Source organism: Tursiops truncatus, chromosome 11 (genome assembly GCF_011762595.2).
Source record: "Tursiops truncatus isolate mTurTru1 chromosome 11, mTurTru1.mat.Y, whole genome shotgun sequence".
Taxonomy (NCBI): Eukaryota; Metazoa; Chordata; class Mammalia; order Artiodactyla; family Delphinidae; genus Tursiops; species Tursiops truncatus.
The window spans coordinates 76,086,068-76,108,552 of NC_047044.1; the positions used below are offsets into that span (position 1 = coordinate 76,086,068).

The window sequence follows — 22,485 nt, forward strand, 5'->3', positions numbered from 1 at the left end:
TGCGGGGCGAGCCTGCAGAGGCAGAGTCCAGCATCACGTTGCACCAGCCTGAGGCGCACCGTGCGTTCTCCTGGGGAAGTTGTCCCTGGATCCCGGGACTCTGGCAGTGGCGGGCTGCACAGGCTCCCCGGAAAGGAGGTGTGGAGAGTGCCCTGTGCTCGCACACAGGCTTCTTGGTGGTGGCAGCAGCAGCCTTAGCATCTCATGCCTGTCTCTGGGGTCCGCGCTGTTAGCTGCGGCTCATGCCCGTCTCTGGAGCTCCTTTAAGCAGCGCTCTTAATACCCTCTCCTTGCGCACCAGGAAACAAAGAGGGAAGAAAAAGTCTCGTGCCTCTTCAGCAGCTCCAGACTTTTCTCCGGACTCCCTCCCAGCTAGCCGTGGCGCACTAACCCCTTCAGGCTGTGTTCACGCCACCAACCCCAGTCCTCTCCCTGCGCTCTGACCGAAGCCCGAGCCTCAGCTCGCAGCCCCGCCCGCCCCGGTGGGTGAGCAGACAAGCCTCTCGGACTGGTGAGTGCCGGTTGGCCCTGACACCCTGTGCGGGAATCTCTCCGCTTTGCCCTCTGCACCCCTGTTGCTGTGCTCTCCTCTGCGGCTTCGAAGCTCCCCCCCTCTGCCACCCGCAGTCTCCGCCAGCAAAGGGGCTTCCTAGTGTGTGGAAACCTTTCCTCCTTCACAGCTCCCTCCCACTGGTGCAGGTCCAGTCCCTATTCTTTTGTCTCTGTTTATTCTGTTTTCTTTTGCCCTACCCAGGTACGTGGGGTGTTTCTTGCCTTTTGGGAGGTCTGAGGTCTTCCGCCAGCGTTCAGTAGGTGTTCTGTAGGAGTTGTTCCACGTGTAGATGTATTTTTGATGTATCTGTGGGGAGGAAGGTGATCTCCGCGTCTTACTCTTCCGCCATCTTCCCCCTCTCCCCTGAGAGCTATCTATTTTTAAGTAAGAAGATGATGGCAATCTTCTCTTTTAGAGAGCTGGTTACTCAATGAATCTTAAAGGTACTCCCCTACTGCCCCCTCTCCTACTACCTCAGTAGATACTTAATCTTTCTGTAGAGAACTGCAGTAAACATACTTGTATGGGGCAAAAAGGTATCTTACCCCAAGTATTTGCAGCAGCAGTTTAATGCTTCCTCATTTGGATATTTTGACTTGTTTACAGTATATGTATTTCTATTTCTTTCATGGCTCAAGTTGTTCACATTACCTAATATAATGTTAGTTCACATCAGTGGATGTCTGTATTTTCAGACATCATCTGACATTTCCTCTCTCAATGTTATGATGCTTAATATTTTCTGATAGAAACCATTTCTCAGGGACTTTGCATTTGATGACTATGTTTTTGCAACACTAAATGAATGGATCAACAGAACTTTATTTGATCTCAATTTACCATAGGTTAGAGCAGAACAAGTTTTTTGTGTATCATCTTATACATATAGTCCTTATATAATATTTTATTTGCTTATATAGCTAATAGAAAGTTTGGTAGTAACTCACTTAACACATATTGAATGAGAACTGTGCTGGGTCCTGAAATACAGAGATGCATGCAATACACAGGTGCTTATACTCCATGTCTCTGTGACTGAAACAATGCTGAATGCTGACTAAATCAGGTATCATTTTCCTTGGGCACACAAGGAGACATTTAAACCTTCCCTTGCAGTTAGGTGAAGCCATGTAACTGGATTCTTCAAAATTTTGTGGGCAGAAGTAATAATGTGTCACCTCCAGGCCTGGCCATAAAACTCTGCTCCTCTTCTCCAACTACCAGTTAGAATGCAGAGGGGCCAGTGGAAGGACCTGAGCCCTAGACCATGTGGAGCCACTGTATGGAGAGGAGCTGACAGTCCAGAATCACCCCTTTCCTATGAATTAACATACAAGATCAGACTAGCAAAATGCATAGCAAGGCTATGAACTAATTCATATTCCTTAAATTTTGTTTTTATATTTTCCAGTGTAGAAAAAATTATATACATTGATATGTCTTTTTATTCTAATAAAAATGTTTTAAACAAACATTCAATTTAATTTTAACAACATAACCAGTCTCAGATTGATCTAGTCCCTAATAAATAAGATAAAACCAAAAAAGAACACTCAGGTGAAAAATTATGAATCAATAAACTGCTTCAACTGCTGACAGAACATCACTTCCAAAACTAGAGTTTAAGAGAAATCAAGGGGCTTCCCTGGTGGTGCAGTGGTTAAGAATCCGCCTGCCAATGCAGGGGACACGGGTTCAAACCCTGGTCCGGGAAGATCCCACATGCTGTGGAGCAACTAAGCCCATGCGCCACAACTACTGAGCCTGCGCGCTAGAGCCTGCGAGCCACAACTACTGAGCCCGCGTGCCACAACTACTGAAGCCCGAGTGCCTAGAGCTCGTGCACCGCAACAAGAGAAACCACTGCATTGAGAAGCCCATGCACCGCAATGAACAGTAGCCCTCACTCACCACAACTAGAGAAAGCCCGCAACATCACAGACCCAATGCGGCCAAAAATAAATAAATAAATTGTATATATATATAAAAGAGAAATCAACACTTTGCAGCAGATTCACTCATTTTAATCTCACTAGAGAAAGAAAAAATTTCTCATGCTTTAAAATAGTGTTATTTCCTCAGTAAATGAATTATAAATTTATTAATTATTTTGATGCTGTCACTGGGTAGGAATTTATATATCATTAAAGTAGTAAAGGCCACTAAAAGGCATGAATTACACTGACTTTATGTAGTAGTATTAGGGGCTGACAAACTTTTGACTTAAAGTAGAACACACAACATGAGTGTTAAGAGTTTTAAGTTTTATTCAGGGTCTTGCTGAGGACTATAGCCAGGAGCAGCCTCTCAGCAGCGCTGAAGAAACTGGTCTGAAGAGGTAGAGAGGAGTCAGCCAGAATTTTTTGCGTAGGAAATACGTGTAGTCATGCATACATCCTGGCAAAAGATTACTACTACAGTAGTTACAGTGAACAGATATATTTTTTTTTTATGTATAGCTGATTCACTCTATTATACAGCAGAAACCAACACAACAATGTAAAGCAATTATACTCCAATAAAGATGTTTTTTAAAAAAAAGCAAAAAAAGAAAGAAAGAAACTCCCTGAGATTGGGAACCAGCAAACAGCAGACATAATTTCAGGAGAAGCAGTTTGGTCACAAGATAACTTTTCCCCGTGAGCCTTTTATTCCCTCTGAAATCGTCTGGTCACAGGAGAGAGGGCGTCTGGAGAGCTCCGCTCTCGGACTCACCACCACGGGTCTGGCTGGGCCAATGGAGCCTTTCTGCAGGACTGGACCCAGGCTGCAGACAGTGTCCCAGAGCAGTGCCCCGGACAGCCCAGTGCTGATGCCCATGCTCCGTCCCTGGGCACCAACCGGAGTGAGTGTGCCAACCGGGGTGGAGGGAGGGGCCGTAAGTGTCTATACAACTGAGACAGTCCTGACCCCCCAGGGGTGCTGTGAGCCGCACCTTAATCTGGTCAATGTTGTCACCAGATAACTCTTGAATATGCTTGAGACTGTGTGTCACGCCAGAGGGTCTGAAAAACGTGATGCTGGCTGGAATGCCCTGCTGGGAATAGTAGCTGTTGATGTTCCCCTGGATTCCTGGGTGTGGGATCATCTGGTAGACGGTTAAGCTCTCCCCGGGAATCCCTTTGTCCTTGAGCATTTTCGGCAGGATTTCTCTTTTGAGGGTTCCACAGAGAAACAGAAGAGGCAGTGCTGACGACTCCCTAGAACAAATGCACTCTGCAAGCTTTTCTGCATTTCCACAGTTTTCTCCTTCTGTATGCAGGCCAATTTTATTCACTAGAGAAGCAGTAGCATTTCCCACCACATACACTGACTTAGCATTCCATTTTTCTTTCAGAGACTTTCTCCAGACTTCGGTTTTATTGTCTTTCTCCAAACACAGTTACACTGCTTCCACTGCTCTGGGGCTGGTAAAAATGAGGCCCCCGTAACCTTCAGGGTGAGACAGCTTCTCCGAAAAGCCGGGAAGAGACAAAAACTCAAATGATAAAACAGGGATCAAAGTGGCTTCAAGTCCATATAATCCTAATTCCCTGATGTAGGGATCCTGGCCACAGTCGTCCTCCTTAGGGTCTTCCAGTAAAAGAACCTTCATTATTGCCTGGCAGTCTTTACAGGGTGCTTGTCTGGCTGGTGAGGCACTCAGCAGGCACCCAGTCGGGGGCGAAATCTCAAGGTTCCTACCAGCAGGCAGCGAGGCTGCGGGAGCAACCAGCAGGGAGGGCGGCCCCCTCACCGCGTGGCCGGCGCTGCCATGGCGACGGCCCTCCCTGGGCCCCAAGCACCAGCACTTGCACCGGGGGTCGCAGAGCCCCAACCACACTCAGCTGGAGCTCACGCATGCGCACCAACACCCCGAACAGATAAGATTACTACTACAGTAGTCACAGTAAACAGATATCTTAAGTTAATGATTTTAGGGCTTTTCTATGTATGGGAAGATGCAAGAATCTGGGGTAATTTAAATTCTTCCTGAGATATACATCTAACTATCTAAGGGCCTGTTTAGCCAAAGAACAGAGTGCCTTATCCTGTTTCTTCATCCTGAATACATCTCAAGGTGTACTGTCAGTGGGCAACTGCAGTGGGTTGTGACTTAACCCTTGTATAACTGGTTGGTGAATGATGCTTTTTGTATTTTGTTTTTGTTGTTCACAATACAGAAGATAACCTCCCAAAGACCTAATTGAAGAAGATGATACATTTATTTTAACAGAAACTTAGTAAATAGTATGATATTTTGAGTTGGTACAAGTTGAGATTCCAATTGTTTTATGTATATATAAAATGCATAATTTATAACATGTTAATTTAATTTCTATGTCTATATTTTGACCAGGTATTGCATATATTAATGACCTTTGTAAGGAAGTATATATACACACCTCTTAGAAGATTTGCATAAATTTGAGGTGTCACCTGAAAGTGTCATGGTACAAGTTTGGCCTTGTACTTAAATTGACAACTATTGCTTCTTAAAGGGAAGTGATCAGTCAATATCTTTTTTTAATCATTTGGAAACTGGAAAGAAAGCAGTTACTTTCTAAAAAACACAGTACGTGACATAATGGAGCCTGGAGTTTCATGAGATTAGGAGAGAGGCACCCAACTTGAACCTGGCCTACCAGGAGAAGTTTCCTAAAGGACTTGAAATTAAAAGAGACCTGAAAGTGAGGAGTTGGCCTGGTGGAGGAGATAAATAGTTACCCCAGTGTAAGAAGCAGGACACACAAGGAAGAAAGGCAGAAGGGGCAGGGTTCAGGGGAGAGAGAGAGAGAAAGTTGCACTTACAGGGCATGGGAAGAGAGAAATGAAGCTGGAGAAAAAGTGGGGTCAGATCATAAGAACCATGTATGTCATGGTAAAGAGTTAGGACTTTAAACGAAATAATACCATTTGCAGCAACATGGATGCAATGAGAGATTATCATACTAAGTGAAGTAAGTCAGAAGGAGAAAGACAAATACCATATGATATCACTTATGTGTGGAATCTAAAATATGACACAAGTGAACCTATTGATAAAGCATAAACAGTCTCACAGACATAGAGAACAGACTTGTGATTGCCAAGGAGCAGGAGGAGGGGAGGGATGGACTGGGAGTTTGGGGTTAGTAGAAGCAAACTATTACATATAGAATGGATGGACAACAAGGTCCTACTGCATAGCACAGGGAACGATATTCACTGTCCCGGGATAAACCATAATGAAAAAGAATATAAAAAATATAACTGAGTCACTTTGCTGTACAGCAGGAATTAACACAACATTGTAAATCAACTACACTTCGTTAAAAAAAAAAAAAAAAAAAAGAGGACTTTATTCTGATGCCAGGGGAATGATTTTTAACTTTTAAGCAAGAAGTGATGTTATCAGATTTGCATTTTAGCAATCACTTTAGCTGTCCACATCCCTCATTTTTAGCCCATTAGATAAAAAAATACTGATCAATACTGAAATGTTTCATTTCAAATGATATACCACCTCCAAGAATGAATGAATGAAATATTGGGGAAATTTGCTTAAATCTGGCACATATAGGAAGTTTTGGTTTTTTTTTTAATTTTGATGTCGTTTATTTATTTCTTTTTCTTTTTTTTTTTTTTTTTTTTTTTTGCGGTTACACGGGCCTCTCACTGTTGTGGCCTCTCCCGCTGCGGAACACAGGCTCCGGACGCGCAGGCCCAGCGGCCATGGCTCACGGGACCAGCCGCTCCGCGGCATGTGGGATCCTCCCGGATCGTGGCACGAACCTGCGTCCCCTGCATCGGCAGGCGGACTCCCAACCACTGCACCACCAGGGAAGCCCTAGGAAGTTTTAAAACTGCTACCTACATCATGGGTTTTGTTTTGTTTTGTTTTGTTTAATTTAGTTTTTGTTGTAGTGGTTTGGTTATGATTTGTTAAACATCTCATACATAAATGCTGCTGAACTATCACTGGTTGCCAGGACAATAAGAGCATGGAATAACAGAATGCAATTCTATACTACTACATTCCTCTTTCCTGACCAGGAAACACAACTCTAAGATTCTGAATACTCAAGCTTTCCATATGTTATTGACTACTTTGGTAGATTAAATTGCATAACAGAATGCAATTCTATACTACTACAATCCTCTTTACTGACCAGGAAATACAACTCTAAGATTCTGAATACTCAAGCTTTCCATATGTTGTGACTATTTTGGTAGTTTAAATAGAAGTAGGTATTGATGTATATGCTTTCCAAAGACTAGTGCTATGAAACAGTAACCCATGAAGTGGGCAGGTCCAGAATATAAAGATAAATTTATTAGTTCCAGGAGCTACATCCCATAAAATGCTTGGTTTTTTTTCAAGGAAATACAGAAATGCAGTCAGTCCTCTGACAAATATTTGCTAGTATCACATTTGCACCCATTACTAATGTTAATATCACATTTATACCTGTTGCTCTGTTTCTGTATCTTTCTAAATACATTCTAAGATTTTTGTTTTATTTCCACATTATAGTGGAATCTCTTTGGAGACATTTTAAATGCATTTAAACCCACCATGCAGATATCTGCAATGCACAAACTCAATGATCATGAGGTATTTAAAGTAGTCAAGGGACTTCCCTGGTGGCGCAGTGGTTGAGAATCCTCCTGCCAATGCAGGGGACACAGGTTTGTTCCCTGGTCTGGGAAGATCCCACATGCCACGGAACAACTAAGCCCGTGAGCCACAACTACTGAAGTCCACGCGCCTCAATGAGAAGCCTGTGCACTGCAACTAGAGAAAGCTGGAGTGCAGCAACGAAGACCCAATGCAGCCAAAAAAATAATAAAGAGTAATAATAATAAAGTAGTCAAACTCTTAGAAACAGAAAGTAGGATGGTGGTTGCCAAGTATTGGGAGGAGTGGTTGCCAGGTGTTGGGAGAGGTGGAAAGGGGAGCGATTGTTCAATGGGTATAGAGCTTTGGTTTTGCAAGAGGAAAAATGTCTAGAGTCTGTTGTGCAATAATGTGCAGAGAGTTAACACTACTGTACACTTAAGATGGTAAATTTCATGCTATGTATTTTTACCATTATTACAAAAAAACTCCTCAATGACCAAGTTTACAACACATGCACAATGATATATTTTATCAGGAGCTATTTGGTTTTCAGCAATTATATGATGCCATAGATTATAAGATGCAACCCAGTTTTGGAGATGTTAAAAAGTAAAAAAAAGAAAAATGTGTCTTTTTTTTTTTTTTTTTTTTGCGGTATGCGGGCCTCTCACTTCTGTGGCCTCTCCCGTTGCGGAGCACAGGCTCCAGACGCGCAGGTTCAGCAGCCATGGCTCACGGGCCCAGCCGCTCCGCGGCATGTGGGATCTTCCCGGACCGGGACACGAACCCATGTCCCCTGTATCAGCAGGTGGACTCTCAACCACTGCGCCACCAGGGAAGCCTGAAAAATGTGTCTTAAGATGGATGAAATGTGATATACATATATTTGTGTATAAATACCTTTTTTTTGCACTTTTATAAATTAAAATAACATTCTGGTACACTTCTAAAGCTTCCTATATGTGCCTGATTTAAATAAATTTCCTTCATCAAAATTTATTTATTTTTATTTACTTACTTATTGCTAGAAGAGGTATATTCTTTGAGCTGAAATATTCCAGGATTGATCAAGAGTGAATTAGTGGTGGAGTATATAAAGAAGTCAGAAAATTTATTACAGAGTTACAAGAGCCCATATCTCATCCAATAAAGTGTGTTTTTTCCTATTTGGTTTTATACACCTTAAATACATCACTTCAAAAATTAATTACAAATTAAAAGAATGTGACAAGCACTCTTGGCTACCTACTCAACTGCCATCCCCACTTTTCCTTGTTAACAAAACCCAGTTTCATTCAAATGTTGGCATCAATGTGGTCAGGCAAGTTGTGCTTCTTCGTAGAAAAACTGGATGAGATCAGGCGATCACGGTGATCTTATTTTCTTTGCCAGCTGTTGATTTAGGGGAGCATATGATCTGGTTCTGGGTCTAGAGAGGAAATATGCTGTGGGTTTCTGAGAAGGATTTTCTTCCTCACTAGAAGAACTTATTAAAAGGAACCCACTCCACACCCACCTTCTCCTTACCCTCCTGCTTTTAGATGTGGTTTTGTAAAGATACAGACATAAGTTCTGAACTGCTGTAGCCGTCTCGTGACCAAGAGGGAAGATGATACCCATCTACTGAGGGTGGCAGAACAGAATGATGGAAAGAGTCCTGGGCATTGCTATGTTTAATACGCTACTGAATCAACCCTGAAACTTCATGCCTCTTGAATCCTCGATAAGTGACAAGATAAACTGTCCTAATTGTCAAGCCACTGTTAGGCTTTTTTGTTACCTGTAGCCAAAAGCAAACATACGAACCTTCAAGTTGCAAACTTTCAAAGATGGGAACGTGTGTTCGAATGTCGAATCACGTAAGTTCACGTGTCTGGCATACATTGTCACGTGCATGCATCCTCTACAAGTGGTTGTGCTTTTGTGTACTTTACTATACGGTACTGCATAGAGTACAGTAGTACAGTATCTTTATTTCAAGCCCAGAATGTCCAAAAGCAGTGGTGATGTAGCTGGTACTGAGAAGAAGCACCAAGAGATAACGATGGAAACAAAAGTGAAAATAATTGAGAGTGGAACGAGGCAAAAAGATGGTAGACCTTGCTCATTATAACCATGAATCGTTCAACCATCAGCACGATTCTGAAGAAGAAGGACAAGATCATGGAACATGTGAAATCTGCTGTGCCTTGTCAACAATAATATCGAAGAAGAGTGGAAAAGTGATGGAGGAGATGGAGAAACTTCTCAGTGTGTGGATGCAGATCAGCATCAGCATCGATTCCTGCTCAGCTTAATGCTGATTCAAGAGAAAGCTAAAAGCCTTTATGAAGACTTGAAGAAGAAACAGGGGAAAGAATCAGAGGGTGCATCTTTTACTGCCAGCCATGGCTGGTTTCATTGGTTCAAGGCTAGATCCAACCTTCACAATATGAAAGTAAGTGGAGAGGCAGTGACTGCAGATAGGGTAGCTGCCTGGGAATTTCCTGAAATGCTTCGAGAAATTATTGATGAAGGAACATACTGTACTAATGAAGATCTGATGGAATTGGAGGCCCAGAGAAAGGACAAAGAAAGACAGGAGGAAGCAGAAGTAACTGAAGAACCAAAGAGATTCACGACACGGGAAACGGGAAGGGAATTTTCTTTATTTGAGGAGGCACTGTTAGTTTTTGAGGTACAGGACCTGAACGTAGAACGGTACATGAAGGCTGCAGCAGCCATTCAGAATGCAATCCGGTGCTACCGTGTCATCTATGACGAGAAAAAAAAAGAGCCACTACCCAGATATAACTGGATCGTTTTCTCAAGAGGGTAGATAGAATTAAACCCAGCAAGGGACCAGTACCTGTGCCAGCAACGTCAGGCGTGAGTGAAATTGCCGCTTGCCCTCCATCTCCTATTGCTGACGATCCTTCAGCTCTACCATCTCCCACCTCCCATCCCTCCTCCAGTCAGTAACTCTTCTTGCCTGTTCACTCGATAAAAGCCCCTGTAGGCCAGCTGTTGTACTATACTACTGTACTTTTCAAGGTACTGTACAGTAAGATAAAAAATCTTTTCTTTATTTTTGTGTTTGTTTTTTATGTATTATTGGTGTGAAAAGTGTTATACACCTATTACAGTACAGTATTTTATAGCCGATTGTGTTAGTTGGGTACCTAGGCTAACTTTTTTGGACTTACGAACAAATTGGACTTAAAAACATGCTTTCAGGGCTTCCCTGGTGGCACAGTGGTTGAGAGTCCGCCTGTCGATGCAGGGGACACGCGTTCGTGCCCTGGTCCGGGAAGATCCCACGTGCCGCGGAGCGGCTGGGCCCGTGAGCCATGGCCGCTGAGCCTGCGCATCCGGAGCCTGTGCTCCACAACGGGAGAGGCCACAACAGTGAGAGGCCCGCGTACCGCAAAAAACAAACAAACAAAAAAAAACCCGTGCTTTCAGAACGAAACTCTTTTGTATGTAGGGGGCTTTCTGTACCGATACAGGAAAAATGGTTTATCCAAATTTTAAGAAAAACTCCTGAGAGACTTCCCTGCTGGTCCAGTGGTAAAGACTCCACACTTTCTTTTTTCTTTCTTTTTTTTTTTGGATCTTTGAATTTTATTATTTTTACTTTTTGTACAGCAGCTTCTTATTAGTTATCTATTTTGTACATATTAGTGTATATATGTCAATCCCAATCTCCCAATTCATCCCACCACCACCACCACCCCCCACCACTTTCCCCACTTGGTGTCCATACGTTTGTTCTCTACATCTGTGTCTCTGTTCCTTCCCTGCAAACCCGTTCATCTGTACCATTTTCCTAGGTTCCACATATATGTGTTAATATATGGTATTTGTTTTTCTCTTTCTGACTTACTTCACTCTCTGTATGACAGTCTCTAGATCCATCCACGTCTCTACAAATGACCCAATTCCATTCCTTTTTCTAGCTGAATAATATTCCATTGTATATATGTACCACATCTTCTTTATCCGTTCGTCTGTCGATGGGCATTTAGGTTGCTTCCATGACCTGGCTATTGTAAACAGTCCTGCAATGAACATTGGGGTGCATGTGTCTTTTTGAATTATGGTTTTCTCTGAGTATATGCCCAGTAGTGGGATTGCTGGATCATATGGTAATTCCATTTTTAGTTTTTTAAGGAACCTTCATACTGTTCTCCATAGTGGCTGTATCAATCTACATTCCCACCAACAGTGCAAGAGGGTTCCCTTTTCTCCATACCCTCTCCAGCATTTGTTATTTGTTTTTTTGTTTGTTTGTTTGTTTTTGTGGTATGTGGTCTTCTCACTGTTGTGGCCTCTCCCATTGTGCTCTCTTGCGGAGCACAGGCTCCAGACACATAAGCTCAGTGGCCATGGCTCATGGGCCTAGCCGCTCCATGGCATGTGAGATCTTCCCGGCCCGGGGCACAAACCCGTGTCCCCTGCATCGGTATGTGGACTCTCAACCACTGCGCCACCAGGGAAGCCCCAGCATTTGTTATTTGTAGATTTTCTGATGATGCCCATTCTAACTGGTGTGAGCTGATACCTCACTGTAGTTTTGATTTGCATTTCTCTAATAATTAGTGATGTTGAGCAGCTTTTCATGTGCTTCTTGGCCATCTGTATGTCTTCTTTGGAGAAATGTCTATTTAGGTATTCAGCCCATTTCTTGATTGGGTTTTTTTTTTTTTTTAATGTTGAGGTGCACGAGCTGTTTATATATTTTGAAGATTAATGCTTTGTCCGTTGATTCGCTTGCAAATATTTTCTCCTATTCTGAGGGTTTTCTTTTTGTCTTGTTTGTAGTTTCCTTTGCTTTGCGAAAGCTTTTTAGTTTCATTAGGTCCCATTTGTTTATTTTTGTTTTTATTTCCATTATTCTAAGAGGTGGATCAAAAAAGATCTTGCTGTGGTTTATGTCAAAGAGTGTTCTTCCTATGTTTTCCTCTAAGAGTTTAATAGTGTCTGGTCTTACACTTAGGTCTCTAATACATTTTGAGTTTATTTTTGTGTATGGTGTTAGGGAGTGTTCTAATTTCATTCTTTTACATGTAGCTGTCCAGTTTTCCCAGCGCCACTTATTGAAGAGGCCTGTCTTTTCTCCACTGTATATCCTTGCCTCTTTTGTCATAGATTAGTTGACCATAGGTGCATGGGTTTATCTCTGGGCTTTCTATACTGTTCCACTGATCTATATTTCTGTTTTTGTGCCAGTACCGTATTGTCTTGATTACTGTAGCTTTGTAGTATAGTCTGAAGTCAGAGAGCCTGATTCCTCCAGCTCCGTTATTTTCCCCTCAAGACTGTTTTGAGATAGCTAGTGGGAAGCAGCTGCGTAGCACAGGGAGATCAGCTAGGTGGTTTGTGACCACCTAGAGGGGTGATATAGGGAGGGTGGGAGGGAGGGAGACACAGGAGGGAAGAGATATGGGAACATGTGTATATGTATAACTGATTCACTTTGTTATAAAGCAGAAACTAACACACCATTGTAAAGCACTTATACTCCAATAAAGATATTTTAAATAAAAAGACTGCTTTGGCTATTTGGAGTCTTTTGTGTCTCTGTACAAATTTTCAGATTTTTTGTTCTAGTTCTGTAAAAAATGCCACTGGTAATTTGATAGGGATTGCATTGAATCTGTAGATTGCTTTGGGTAGTACAGTCATTTTAACAATAGTGATTCTTCCAATCCAAGAACATGGTATCTCTCCATCTGTTTCTGTCATCTTTGATATCTTTCACCAGTTTCTTATAGTTTTCTGAGTACAGGTCTTTTACCTCCTTATGTAGGTTTATTCCTAGGTATTTTATTCTTTTTGTTGCAATGGTTAATGGGATTGTTTCCTTAGTTTCTCTTTCTGATCTTTCGTTGTTAGTGTATAGGAATGCAAGAGATTACTGTGCATTAATTTTGTATCCTGCAACTTTATCAAATTCATTGATTAGCTCTAGTAGTTTTCTGGTGGCATTTTTAGGCTTCTCTATGTATAGTATCATGTCATCGGCAAACAGTGACAGTTTTACTTCTTCTTTTCCAATTTGTATTCCTTTTATTTCTTTTTCTTCCCTGATTGCTGTGGCTAGGCCTTCCAAAACTATGTTGAATAATAATGGTGAGAGTGGACATCCTTGTCTTGTTCCTGATCTTAGAGGAAATGCTTTCATTTTTTCGCCATTGAGATAAATGTTTGCTGTGGGTTTGTCATATATGACCTTTATTATGTTGAGATAGGTTCCCTCTATGCCCACTTTCTGGAGAGTTTTTATCATAAATGGGTGTTGAATTTTGTCAAAGCTTTTTCTGCATCTATTGAGATGATCATATGGTTTTTATTCTTCAATTTGTTAATATGGTCTATCACATTGATTGATTTGCATATGTTGAAGAATCCTTGCATCCCTGGGATAAATCCCACTTGATCATGGGGTATGATCCTTTTAATGTGCTGTTGGATTCTGTTTGCTAGTATTTTGTTGAGGACTTTTGCATCTATATTCATAAGTGATATTGGTCTGTAATTTTCTTTTGTTGTAGTATCTCTGTCTGGTTTTGGTATCAGGGTGATGGTGGCCTCATAGAATGAGTTTGGGAGTGTTCCTTCCTCTGCAATTTTTTGGAAGAGTTTGAGAAGGATGGGTGTTAGCTCTTCTCTAAATGTTTGATAGAATTCACCTGTGAAGGCATCTGGTCCTGGACTTTTGTTTGTTGGAAGATTTTTAATCACAGTTTCAATTTCATTACTTATGATTGGTCTGTTCATATTTTCTATTTCTTCCTGGTTCTGTCTTGGAAGGTTATACCTTTCTAAGAACTTGTCCATTTCTTCCAGGTTGTCCATTTTATTGGCATAGAGTTGCTTGTAGCAGTCTCAGGATGCTTTGTATTTCTGCGGTGTCTGTTGTAACTTCTCCTTTTTTCATTTCTAATTTTATTGAGTTTAGTTCTCTCCCTCTTTTTCTTGATGAATCTGGCTAAAGGTTTATCAATTTTATTTTCTCAAAGAACCAGCTTTTAGTTTTATTGATCTTTGCTATTGTTTTCTTTGTTTCTATTTCATTTATTTCTGCTCTGATCTTTATGATATCTTTCCTCCTGCTAACTTTGGGTTTTGTTTGTTCTTCTTTCTCTAGTTCCTTTAGGTGTAAGGTTAGATTGTTTATTTGAGATTTTTCTTGTTTCTTGACATAGGCTTGTATAGCTATAAACTTCCCTCTTAGAACTGCTTTTGTTGCATCCCATAGGCTTTGGATCGTCGTGTTTTCATTGTCATTTGTCTCTAGGTATTTTTTTATTTCCTCTTCGATTTTTTCAGTGATCTCTTGCTTATTTAGTAACGTATTGTTTAGCCTCCATGTGTTTGTGTTTTTTACGTTGTTTTCCCTGTAATTCATTTCTAATCTCATAGCAGTGTTGTCAGAAAAGAGGCTTGATATGATTTCAATTTTCTTAAATTTACTGAGACTTGATTTGTGACCCAAGATGTGATCTATCCTGGAGAATGTTCCATGTGCACTTGAGAAGAAAGTGTAATCTGCTGTCTTTGGATTGAATGTCCGATAAATAACAATTAAATCTCTAAGGTCTACTGTGTCATTTAAAGCTTCTGTTTCCCTATTTATTTTCATTTTGGATGATCTGTCCTTGGTGTAAGTGAGGTGTTAAAGTCCCCCACTATTATTGTGTTACTGTCGATTTCCTCTTTTATAGCTGTTAGCAGTTGCCTTATGTATTGAGGTGCTCCTATGTTGGGTGCATATATATTTATAATTGTTTTATCTTCTTCTTGGATTGATCCCTTGATCATTATGTAGTGTCTTTCCTTGTCTCTTGTAACATTCTTTATTTTAAACTCTATTTTATCTGATATGAGTATTGCTACTCCAACTTTCTTTTGATTTCCATTTGCATGGAATATCTTCTTCCATGCCCTCACTCTCAGTCTGTATGTGTCCCTAGGTCTGAAGTGGGTCTCTTGTAGACAGCATATATATGGGTCTTGTTTTTGTATCCATTCAGCAAGCCTGTATCTTTTGGTTGGAGCATTTAATCCATTCACGTTTAAGGTAATTATTATTATTATTATTATTATTATTATTATTATTATTATTATTTTGCGTATGCGGGCCTCTCACTGCTGTGGCCTCTCCCGTTGCGGAGCGCAGGCTCAGCGGCCATGGCTTACGGGCCCAGCCGCTCCACGGCATATGGGACCCTCCTGGACCGGGGCACGAACCCGTGTCCCCTGCATTGGCAGGCGACTCTCAACCACTGCGCCACCAGGGAAGCCCCGTTTAAGGTAATTATTGATATGTATGTTCCTATTACCATTTTCTTAATTGTTTTGGGTTTGTTTTTGTAGGTCCTTTTCTTCTCTTATGTTTCCCACTTAGAGAAGTTCCTTTAGCATTTGTTGTAGAGCTGGTTTGGTGGTGCTGAATTCTCTTAGCTTTTGCTTGTCTGTAAAACTTTTGATTTCTCCATCAAATCTGAATGAGATCCTTGCCGGTTAGAGTAATCTTGGTTGTAAGTTCTTCCCTTTCATCACTTTAAGTATATCATGTCTCTCCCTTCTGGCTTGTAGAGTTTCTGCTGAGAAATCAGCTGTTAACCTTATGGGAGTTCCCTGGTATGTTATTTGTCATTTTTCCCTTGCTGCTTTCAATAATTTTTCTTTGTCTTTAATTTTTGCCAATTTGATTACTATGTGTCTTGGCGTGTTTCTCCTTGGGTTTATCCTGTATGGGACTGGCTGCGCTTCCTGGACTTGGGTGGTTATTTCCTTTCCCATGTTAGGGAATGTTTTGACTATTACCTCTTCACATATTTCCTCTGGTCCTTTCTCTCTCTCTTCTCCTTCTGGGACCCATATAATGCGAATGTTGTGCGTTTAATGTTGTCCCAGAGGTCTCTTAGGCTGTCTTCATTTGTTTTTTCATTCTTTTTTCTTTATTCTCTTCTGCAGCTGTGAATTCCATCATTCTGTCTTCCAAGTCACTTATCCGTTCTTCTGCCTCAGTTATTCTGCTATTGATTCTTTCTAGTGTATGTTTCATTTCAGTTATTGCCTTGTTCATCTCTGTTTGTTAGTTCTTTAATCCTTCTAGGTCTTTGTTCTTTAATTCTTCTTGGTCTTTGTTAAATATTTCTTGCATCTTCTTGATCTTTGCCTCCATTCTTTTTCCGAGGTCCTGGATCATCTTCACTATCATTATTCTGAATTCTTTTTCTGGAAGGTTGCCTACCTCCACTTCACTTAGTTGTTTTTCTGGGGTTTTATCTTGTTCCTTCATCTGGTACAAAGTTCTCTGTCTTTTCATTTTGTCTATCTCTCTGTGAATGCGATTTTCCTTCCATAGGCTGCAGAGTTGTAGTTCTTCTTGCTTCTCCTTTTTTTTCCCTTAATTAACCATTTTATTTAATTTTTGTTGTTGTTTATTTTTGGCTGTGTTGGGTCTTCATTGCTGCATGTGGGCTTCATCTAGCTGCAGCGAGCAGGGGCTACTCTTCGTTGTGGTGCACAGGCTTCTCATTGAGGTGGCTTCTCTTGTTGCGGAGCACGGGCTCTAGGTGCACGGGCTTCCATAGTTGTAGCATGCAGACTCAGTAGTTGCAGCACATGGGCCCTAGATTGCATGGGTTTCAGTAGTTTTGGTGCATTGGGTTAGCTGCTCCGCGACATGCAGGATCTTCTCGGACCAGGGATCAAACCTGTGTCCCCTGCATTGGCAGGCAGAGTCTCAACCACTGTGCCATCAGGGAAGACCCCAAGACTAGTGCAGGGGGCATGGGTTCGACCCCTGCTCTGGGAACTAAGATCCCACATGCCACATGGCGAGCAGCCAAAAAAAAAAGCACTTGATGTTGTAACATTGCAAAACCGTATATTTAATGTTTTTATTATTATTGCTTGGAAAGCTTTTATTTCAGGATTTATGCATATCTCTTTTTTGTTGTTGTTGTTTTTAAACTTTTTATTTTATATTGGAATATAGCCGATTAGGAATGTTGTAATAGTTCCACATTTGTTGTTTTTGAATGATATCATCTAGATAAGAGGTCAGTGAACTGTGACCTGTGGGCCAAACCCAGCCCACAGCCTGTTATTTTAGTATGGCCCATGAACTAACAATGTTTTTTTTTTTTGTAGTTTTTTTTTTGGCCCAACTGCGCAACCTGTAGGATCTTAGTTCCCCCACCAGGGATCGAACCCACACCCCGTGCTGTGGAAGCGCAGAGTCTTAACCACTGGACTGTCAGGGATGTCCCTTAACAATAGGTTTTAATTTTTTTAACGGTTGGGGAAAAATCAAAAGAAGAATATTTCATAATATATAGAAATTATGTAAAACACTAATTTCTATGTCCAAAAATAAAGTTTCATTGAAGCCCAGCCAACAGTTTATGGCTGCTTTTATATTACAACAGCAGAGCTGAGTAGTTTAGACAGAGACCAGATGAACAGCAAATCTGAAAATATTTACTATCTGGTCCTTTACAGAGAAAGTTTGTTGACTTTTGATGTAGATGGAAATAAGAATATAAGAGTTCCATTTGATTTTGAAAAATGATCAAAATATTATCAAAACTTATAACTTAAGCTCTGCTGTATTTTGCATATGTATGTATATGCCATAACAATGTCAATAGAAAGTGACACACACAGGCTATATGACTAGTGCCAAACTATAATTATAAATTTATATCTTTCTCCAATGACACCGTTGCTTTAATACAAGGCTCACACCTCTATAGGCATTTGCAGTAGCCCACATAGCTCTGAATCATTACAATAGAAAATAACCATATTCAATACATCCTAAAATTTCCCATGAAAGAGATAAAGTATAAACTTGAAATCAGTGATATTATTTACGTGATACTTCCAATAGAGGCCTTTTTCAAAGTAGACACAAATAGATATATGATAACATTTTAATGAGAATACTGGGCAATCAGAAATATTTTTAAAGCAGGGAATTAACATTTTCATGTGGATGATTTTCAGTTCGTTGTGAGAAAGCAGACTCCTAATTTTTGAGTCTCCAAAGCACAAATCAAAACCTTTGTTCATGGAATGTATCACTTTCCACCATGTATTACAGTTATATATACTTTGTCTGGTTTTCCTTTCTAGATTGTAAGCTCCTTGATGGCAATTCATCTAATTCATATTTGTATCCTCTGTAGCATCTTGCACAGTGACTTCCACATAGTAAAATACACAGTGAAATTTACTGAAGAAAAATGCTTGAAAGGAAAAATATTCATGACCATTAACAGTATTCCTCCTAAAGGAATGGTCTGTAAGTAGTCAGAAATTTAGATGACAATTTCTGTATAAAGATTTTAATGGCATCATTATTTAAAATAGTCTGGAAGTAACTTAAATATCCAATAATAGGACAGTATTTTCTTTTTAAAAAGTATCATTTATCCATCCCATAGAATATTATGCCAGCCTTAAAAATAATATAGTTGAGGACTTTCCTGGTGGTCCAGTGGTTAAGACTCCGTGCTTCCACTGCACGGGGCATGGGTTCGATCCCTGGTCAGGGAACTGAGATCCCAAATGCCGCACGGTGCAGCCAAATAAATAATTAAATAAATAGAATAATAATAATGTAGTTGAAAACTTTTGATAACTTAGGGGGAAAATCGCCATAAAAATGTTCAGAGAAAATTGCAGGATTCAGAATTAGGTATTCAGTATGATTTCAAGGAAAGTCACCAAAATGTTAACAGCAGTTTTCACTGAGAGATAAGATTATGGGTGAACTTATTGTCTTCTTTCTACTTTTGCACATCTTCTAAATTTGCTACAATAAGCATGTGTTGCTTTTATACCTAGGAAAAGAGAAATAAACATTTTGGAAATAAATGAGTGGGGTTTGCAGAAACTCATCAATGACTAATCTGAAGGAAAATAATCTGATTTGTTTTTTTTATCCTGAACTGAGCAGGTTTTTCCAAACTTGCTGGCAGTGAGGGAGAGATGAAACTCCCATCCAAGTAAAGAGAAGCTCTGCCAGGGACAAGTATAATGAGCAAGGCTGGGCTGTGAACAGGATCTTGAACTTAAAAAGCTGACACTGCCTCCACAGCCTCACTGGTATGATCATCACTTACCCAGCCAATTATCACCCTGTGTCGTTGCTGATTAGAGAATATTTAAGAACACAATCAGTGCTTGAATAATTTGTTCAATATCATAAACGCCATTTTTCCACCTGAAAATAGATGCAGTCGTAGGCTTTCTGTGCTTGTTTTCAAACTTTATCAGATGTATTCTGGTACATATTATAAGAAGTATATTATGTTGCAGTCATATGTCCTAAATAATAGGACTGCTCTAGAAGCATCAGTATTGTTCAGTGTAGGGTTGCAAATGACAGGAGAATGCCATTATTTCAGCACATGTTCTAGTTTTTACTGTTTGGTAGCTGTTATAATTTTGCTCAGTTGCAATCTTAAAGAAATCTTTGAGGTTCTGTTGATGCATGTAGTATGCAGTCAATAAATGTTCATCTACTAACTGCCATAAGAACTTTTAGTAGTAACTAAATTGTTTATAAGAGAAAACTGCAGTTTTAATGTTCATACACAAAGTGAGAAGAAGTTACATCATTAGGGCTCATTTAGTTTTTAATTTCAACAGTAGAAGAAACAAGAAGTTACTCCATTTCACTGATCTGATCTCACCTTCAAAGTTCTAATGAAGTACATTGAACAAGAAAATATCTTTTAAATGTAAGGTACTTATCTTTTAAAATATAAAATATATAGAAATTATATAGTAATGTGCATGACATATTCAAATGTGGACTTTGGAATATTCAACATCCAATAAAAATGTGTTTCTAAGGAGTATTTCAGAAAAATCTTGTTTTTGCCATCAATCATTAGATGTGGAAATCAAATGATATCACAAATAATGGTAGGCTGCCATCATCCAGTCCAAAGAACAGCCACTTTCCAGATAAAGCACACTTTTAAAAGACAACTTTTGGGCTTCCCTGGTGGTGCAGTGGTTAAGAATCCGCCTGCCAATGCAGGGGACATGGGATCGAGCCCTGGTCCGGGAAGATCCCACATGCCGTGGAGCAACTAAGCCTGTGCACCACAACTACTGAGCCTGCGCTCTAGAGCTGGTGAGCCACAACTACAGAGTCCATGTGCCACAACTACTGAGCCCATGTGCCACAACTACTGAGCCTGCACTCTAGAGCCCGTGCTCCACAACAAGAGAAGCCATCGCAATGAGAAGCCCGTGCACTGCAACGAAGAGTAGCCCCCGCTCTCCACAACTAGAGAAAGCCCGCACACAGCAACAAAGACCCAGTGCAGCCAAAAATAAATAAATAAAATAAAAATAAATTAAAAAAAATAAAAATAAAAGATAACCTTTGACTGGTTTGATGTATGTAATTAAAATCACATAATCATGATTATACCAAAATTCAAGTCAGCTTTATTTTTGCATCTGCTAGAAAGAAGTGACATTAAAGGACAGTTCACAGGAGATAATAAACACTTTTAATAGGTAATATTTTTATCAGTTGGATTTTATTTTCATCCTTGATATTTGTTAAGTATGCATACTTATCTAGGCATGTAATTTGATGAGATCCTTTCCATATTACATAAATATATTTAGTTATATGGCCTTTATTTTCTAATACAGTAACCCAGAATTAGGGCAACTATTCATGACAGAAGGTTGAGTTTTAAATATATATTACTTTCTGTCAATTCTAATGAAATAGCCAAACTTGAATTCTGGATCTCTATAAATCTAAGAAAAATGGCAACACTCAGCAGCAAGTTGATGCAAAGCTTAGCAATGTGATACTATCCCTCTTACCTTTGTATTAGGAAGGAAGTCTGTGAGAATATATTTTAAAAGATGCCCTTGATTTTACAGAAAATTTGGATGAAAGGGTCATTCAAGGAGGAGAGAGTTGGAATTAAGGACCAGAAGAAAGAATAGCTTAATCTCTGACTATATATTGAAAAACAACTTTGAGTTATTTTAAGGATTATTTATAGGGTCAATTATAAGTTCATTAGAATTGACAATTATTAATAAGACTGATGAATAAAATTATTTGACTCAAATTTTTATTGGCGAAGCACAAATGAACATGTCCTACAGCTTCAAGAAGGCATATCTATTTGTAAAATAAATATTGGAATTTTAAAGCAACATTGTCATGAAATAAAATATATGCATATTGTTGTAATGGTTACTCCAAATTATTAGAACATTTTAAGACTAGTTTTTGAAAATCCTATTGCTTAATGTACATTGCTGTTTGATATTTTAGAATAGTAACTTCTAGAAATTTGAACAACCTATGTAATTTTTTTTCAACCTATGTAATTTAATAATTTTTAAAACTGAAGCAATCATGATGTAAACAGAATGATTTTTATCTTATTTATTCTTCTTTTTAATAAGGCCCAACCTGACCACACCATTTAATATTGTAATCTGTTTCACTTTCTCCCCACTCCAACCCAGCACAATCTCTTTTCCCTGTTCTACTTTTTAATTTTTCCATAACAGATTCACTAACATACTTTGGTATTTCCATATTTATTATGTTTGCTGGCTTTGTATGTCTCCCTCATCAATGCTACATAAATGATACAAACTTCAAAAAGGCATGAACCTCCTTTGTTTTGTTCTGCTGTATCTTAATCTCCTGGAGCAGTATCTGGCACAAGATACGTTCTCAATAAATATTTGCTTAATTAATGCATGTATAAGTGAATGAATGAATTTCATTCATATGGGACTCCAGTAGCCTATGCACTGTGTTATTGGAAATAATATTAGCTACCAAAGGCTAAACACTGTTTGGAAGATGTCATGTATGTTGATCTTGGCAATAACCTTGCCAGGTAAGCATTTTTTTTTTTTTTTTTTTTTGCCAGGTAAGCATTTTTATCCTCTTTTTAAAAATGAGACAGTTGAGCCTTGAAGACGTTAAGTACATTTCCAAAGTCTCAGAGCTGGTAAGTAAGTGTCAGAGCTAAAATTTGCACAAAATTCCATGCTTTTGAAAATACTTCTTCTGACATAGCCTGCTTTAGAACAATTATTTCTCTAGAATTTATGCTAATTTTAATTTCTGACTTCATTGTGAGAAGTTTGAGAGCACCTATTTTCTTTTTCATTTTTGCATAGATACTATATTTCCATGGTTGAAATAGGAAAACAATATAAAAACGTACTCACCTACTGAGGAATCTGGCTCCCCACTTGTTCCCTTACACCAACGCTTTGCTCTTTTACAGATAACCATTTCTATAGGTTTCCACTGTTACTTTATCAAAAACAGGAA

General features: G+C 39.6%; 1 pseudogene; it reads right to left on the reverse strand.

Annotated features, from left to right (window-relative positions):
• Window positions 1–3,224: 3,224 nt before the first annotated feature.
• On the reverse strand, window positions 3,225–4,197 carry LOC101323066 (uroporphyrinogen-III synthase pseudogene; annotated as a pseudogene).
• Between the last annotated feature and the right edge of the window lie 18,288 nt (window positions 4,198–22,485).